Source organism: Heloderma suspectum, chromosome 11, assembly GCF_057233095.1.
Source record: "Heloderma suspectum isolate Gila_16-S chromosome 11, 16-S_ref, whole genome shotgun sequence".
Classification (NCBI taxonomy): Eukaryota; Metazoa; Chordata; class Lepidosauria; order Squamata; family Helodermatidae; genus Heloderma; species Heloderma suspectum.
The window spans coordinates 19,684,613-19,690,612 of NC_139468.1; positions in this window are offsets into that span (position 1 = coordinate 19,684,613).

The window sequence follows — 6,000 nt, forward strand, 5'->3', positions numbered from 1 at the left end:
TACTGGGAAGTGATAAAAATGGCCAAGAAGACAGGGTGTAATCGATGCTTTTGTTCCTGTTGATCAAACCATTAGAATCTCTTTCTAAGTAATTGCTGAGTTTACGGGCAATATGACAAGCAACTCCTTAGAAAGCTCATTTTGTTTTCTATAAAAATGTCTGACGGCTTTCTTTGTGACTATTTTTGGAGATCTGGTACTTTTCCTCATTCTCAATTGCTGGACAATAATAATTTAGGGCCTTTTCTTGGAATAAATTAGTAGTTATTTCCTGGGCTTTCTTCCAGAAAAAACGGAGTTGTCTTTACTTACCAGAGCCAAGTCAAGATTATTCCTGTGCAACATTTAATGGCTTCATTTCTTGATGAGCCTTTGTAAAAAAAAATAAAAAAATAAAAACCCATTCAGGCAACTGTAATTAGCCATACGCTAGTTTCTTTGATTTCATTCTTCGATTTGGGGATATACCCAGTTGGGGCTGCATTTTAATTCCCGAATTTTCTATGAGTGAAACCTACAGCCCTATGATGTGCATGTTTACTCAGAGATCAATCCAAGGGATTTCAATGGCAAGTCTGTGTGGGATATCATCAGCATGTATGACTTTCTGGCATTCATATTTTCCTTCACTGAAGCATTCATTAACTGTGACTGCATGAGTGGGTACCACAACAATCTCTTTCCATCTCCACCATTTCAAATCAAGCAGGGTGTGCCTTGGACACTCCGTTGCTGGCCCAAGGCTGCTCATTGAGGCTGTGCATGTTTACTCAGGAGGGTGCTGTTCCACTCATGTTCTGCTTGTGGGTTTCCCGTTGATAGCAGGTTGGCCCCTATGTGAGCAGAATGCTGGACTAGATGGACCCTTGGTCTGATCCAGCAGGGCTCTTCTTATATTCTTATGTCTGAGAAATCCATTTCAGTTCATTTTTGACCAGAGTTTACCCAATTACTGAATGCAATCTCCAGTTGAGGTCTGCACATTTACAAGCTTGCAATGTGATGCATGGAAAAATTGCATTCGACAACATGCACACATTTGTAAACTGCATGAAAAAGATGCATACTTCTGAAAAAATGTGTACAAGCACACTTGAAGCAATGGGAGAAACTTGTGTGTATTTCAAAAGTGTTTGACAACATCTGCACATTTGGAAAACGTCTAGAACAAACAAAAATGTTAAAATACACTGCTTAAAATTCAAATCTGTAAAACCATCAACAATATAAAAACAGCAATTGCACTAAAATAATAAAATACATCCAAAGAGAGCCAAAACAACTTTTCTGAACGTTAAAAGCCTGTGTGAAATATACTGGGCCTTGGACTTGCCTGGACAGAAATGGTCAATTCATACAAATATGCATGTTCTGCTTGTGAAAACAAAAAAATTTAATAAAACAAGTGATCTCCCCAGGGGAAAAGTTTATAAAATATTAAGAAAGTAGCCAGAGTACCTTCTAGGGAAGCTGTTTCTTTATAAGTTAGTGTACTTGCTTTCACACTTGGGGATGGATGAATCTTTTGGTTTTGGTTTTCTCTCATTTTAATATTTGTATGCATGTCTGCCTAATATACACATGTTTGCAAGCAATTTTCCTAACATAATGTGCTTTTGAACATGATTTCGCCGAATGTGTATGCATTTTTGTTTGTTTGAAGAACTCCATGGCAAACTTCAGAGGAGTGCAAATTTTGAAGGTGTATTGAGTTTTGGTCTGCATCTGGTCTGGTTTGGAACTGCAAAATTAGGTAAGTTTGCATTAAGATGTGAACTGAATGAATTTTCTCCCACCCCTAAATCTCAGTAGTGCAAAAGACGCAACATAAAAGGAAAAGGTTTGGGGAGGGAGTAGGAAAAAAGCAAATGTAGGCACTCATTTTTAGTTAACAAAGTTCTTACAAGAACCAGCTGGAATAGAAACAGTGTCATCTAAATTCTGCAACCCAGTTGAGAGGAATTTATAGGGCAAAAGCCTGGATGCTGAAAAAAGATACTGAGCAAATCAAGATTTAGGGCAATGTTATTGTTGCAGACTTCCTATCCATTGAGAAGATCAACAGTCCATTGGCAGCAATGGCCTGTCCACAAAAACCTGAAAAGGAAATTTCACTTTCTTCAAGTAGCAGTCCCATAAATATGGTGGCAAGTTCAAATGAGACGTTGTAAAAGGCAAAGTCTGAGGGAAAGAGAATTGCCAGTAGCAGAGAGTTCAATCCAGAGATAATATCAAGTGGTGGACAGGGAGATCAATAGAACTGTGACGCAGCTTAGCACAAAGATCAGCACAGAGAATGTAAAGCAGCACCAAAATGTCACTCTGTACCCAGGCTGTTGGAGACAAGGGTACAGTAGTTGCAAATGCTTCTGGGAAATACTTTTCTGTTAATGACTTGAAGGATTGTTTACCTGACACTTCAACTGGGAAAGGGTCCCAGAACAGCTTACACAGATCAACAAGAAGACAGCCCCTGCGCTCAGGCTTACGAACGAGAAAACACAACACAAAAGGAAAAGGGAGTGGGAGGGAGGAGGAAAACAAACAAACAAACACTGGCACTAGTTTTTAGTTAACAAAGTTCTCATAACAACCACCTGGAATACAAAGAGTTTGAGGAGAGGAGGAGCCAAAGGTTGCTGAGCTGGTGCAGTAGCCCTGCTTCCCTCCTCTCCCCCCCTCTTCTACAGTCTGATATAAGGGCTGCTACCAGGTGACAGTTGATGGAAGGAGGAGCTTGATGGAGCTGGTGTCTCAGCAGAGCTGATGATGCCTCTGCCTTCCTTTCTCCCTTGGAAACATGTCTTCCCACTGCTCTTATGGTGGTGCTACCTCTCTCTCTCTCTTTAAATCAATGGAGCCTTTCTTCTTCTTCTTTTAATCCCTGGGGCGGGGGTGGGGGATTTTGGAAAGCACACTGGTGGGAAGGGGACACTGGTGTAAGGTGGTCCCAATCCAAATCAGGATCGCATGCACTTACTCTACAGTAAAACAAAAACAAAAGCCTCAGCAAAACGTGATGCAATTAACGTAACATGTAGTTTGACCTACAATTGACCTTTACTTTCGAAATACTGTAATGCCTGTAGACTAGCAAATATTTGGACGTGGAGAATCAAAATGGGTATTGAGGTTTATGGACAAATTAGGATATACTGAAATTTGATACAGGCATTGTGGTACCAGGAAAAAAAAAATGGATAGATCATTATGGAACCTTTGTGTCAAGACTGCCAGGACCCAACTTCAGTAGGCCTTCTAGTTTATGGCCAAGATTTCATTAGAAGTAGGGATGGTGGAGAATTTCTCCCCAAAACTTCGGGGGGCCAAGTGCCAACGTGTTCGGCTCCCCGAACAAGTTTTGGGGAGAAATTCTCCGCCCCCCCGCCCCCCGCACCCCCCCCGGGACGGGACTTACCTTTGCCGAATGTCCCTCCCGGCGGCGGGTCCGGCCGGCGGTTCGTCGGGTCTTCGCAGGGGCGGGGGCGGCAGCCGATCTTTCGACCGGCTGCCGCCGCCGCCATTGCAATAAAAGAAAAAAAAAACGTGCCCGTGATAGGCTACGTGACGATTAACGTAGCCTATCACAGCTAGATTTGCAAAGTCAGCCGTGATAGGCTACGTAAATCGTCATGTAGCCTATCACGGGTGACTTAAAAAAAAAAAAAGCGCGTACGGATAATGGCGGCCCCCATAGGGAGCCGCCATTCCCGTTCCTTATTTGGTCGCTGTAGTCTACGTAAAGATTTACGTAGACTACGGCGACCAAATAAGGAACGTGAATGGCGGCTCCCTATGGGGGCCGCCATTAGCGTACGCGCTTTTTTTTTTTTTTTAAAGTCACCCGTGATAGGCTACGTGACAATTAACGTAGCCTATCACGGCTGACTTTGCAGATCTAGCCGTGATAGGATACATTAATCGTCACATAGCCTATCACGGGGGCGTTTTTTTTAAAAAAAAAACTTTTGAGTTCGTGGCCGGGCAAGGCGAGGCGCCTCCTCCCCGGCCTGAATTTTGGCCGGGCGAGGCAGGAAGCCTCCCCCCCGGCCTGAATTTCGGCCGGGCGAGGCGGGAAGCCTCCCCCCCCAGCCTGGACTTCGCGGGGGGAGCAGCGAAGCGCCTCCCCCCCACCGCAAACAAGCTTCGAGGACAGGTAAGTGACTTTCGTCCACCCCTAATTACAAGTAGCCTGGAAGGGCTTGGGCCTATTCAGTTTCTGGAATGTCAGAGTCTGTGTGAGCTTCTCTCTGTCAGTGTCCTCAGAGCAGAGCCAGGGGGAGTCACCCAACTCCCTGTCCACCTGCTGGTCTGGCCTGGGCAGGCAAGGAGGCTGGAAGCTGTCTGTGAGAACCTGACAGAGGTGGGGTGGGGTTTGCAGAAGGGTTGCCCAGGCTGAAGCATCAATGCTGGAGGGCTGAGCAGTGACGCCCTGTTTGGACAGGGGCCTTGCTGAAAGGCCAAAAGTCCTTGTCTGTCAAGGGGTCTGGAGGGGGTGTCTTGCAGTTACCCCTTCCCCTTTTAAGTTGATGAAAAGGCGAGGAGCCATCACTAGGAACAACTTGTCTTCATCATCTGAAACCCTCTCTGTCTGGATTCCCCATTGTCTGAGCCCCTGAAGGTACTCTGCACATGGACTCTCTTTTGAACTGGAACTTTGGATTGCTAAGGATTTGCCATGAAAAGTACTGTGATGCTTTTCATAGACTTTGAACTCTTGTTTGCTGTGAATTGTCTGTCTTCCCTGTCATCAGCCCAGAGTGCTGTCAAGCTGGGTGTGATCTTGACTCTTGGACTTTTCTCTGTCTGGACTCATGCAGTGTGTAGCTATGAAGGTGCAAGCTATGGCATGCAGCTCTTTGTTTCTGTTGGGTTATCCTTAGATTTGATAGGCCATGACCATGTCCATGACTCTGCACCTAGGAAAAAGAAACCAAATGCACAGTTACAAGATGGGGGATACATGGCTCAACCACACTACAAGCGAGAAGGATCTTGGAATTGTTGTCAATCACAAGCTGAATATGAGCCAACAGTGTGATGTGGCTGCAAAAAAGGCAAATGCTATTTTGGGCTGCATTAATAGAAGCATCACTTCCAAATCCTGGGAAGTACTAGTTCCCCTCTACTCAGCACTGGTTAGGCCTCATCTGGAGTACTGTGTCCAGTTCTGGGCACCACACTTTAAGAAGGATGCAGACAAACTGGAGAGGGTTCAGAGGAGGGCAACAAAGATGATCAGGGGACTGGAAACAAAGCCCTATGAAGAGAGACTGAAAGAACTGGGCATGTTTAGCCTTGAGAAGAGAAGACTGAGGGGAGATATGATAGCACTCTTCAAGTACTTGAAAGGTTGTCACAGAGAAGGCCAGGATCTCTTCTTGATCATCCCAGAGTGCAGGACACGGAATAATGGGCTCAAGTGACAGGAAGCCAGATTCCGGCTGAACATCAGGAAAAACTTCCTGACTGTAAGAGCAATATGACAATGGAACCAATTACCTGGGGAGGTGCTGGGCTCTCCCACACTGGAGGCCTTCAAGACGAGGCTGGACAGCCATTTGTCAGGGATGCTCTGACTTGGATTCCTGCATTGAGCAGGGGGTTGGACTCGATGGCCTTGTAGGCCCCTTCCAACCCTACTATTCTATGAATCTATGAATCTATGTAGCCTGGAGTTTCCAGTAAAAGATTGAAAGTTGGACTAACTCTTTGTGGGTGTGGTTTTGTTTAGGCCTTTCTAGAATCTACCCCTTTGAGTGCCTGATGGGGTCATTCCAGGAATCATTCCCATTCTTTGTCCAGGCAGGGTCTGGAACCCTGTGTATGGATTGCTGGGTTGGATACACCAGGAATCCCGAGTCCCTTCCTTTGTGTTCAGAGCTGCGGAGATGGTAATGGGGAAACCACATAGATGAGGATCTCAGTCACGGTGGTAGTGTTTAGCTTTTGACTGTTCTGGAATTACTTAGAGCCTATAGCTACTGACCATCAGCTATA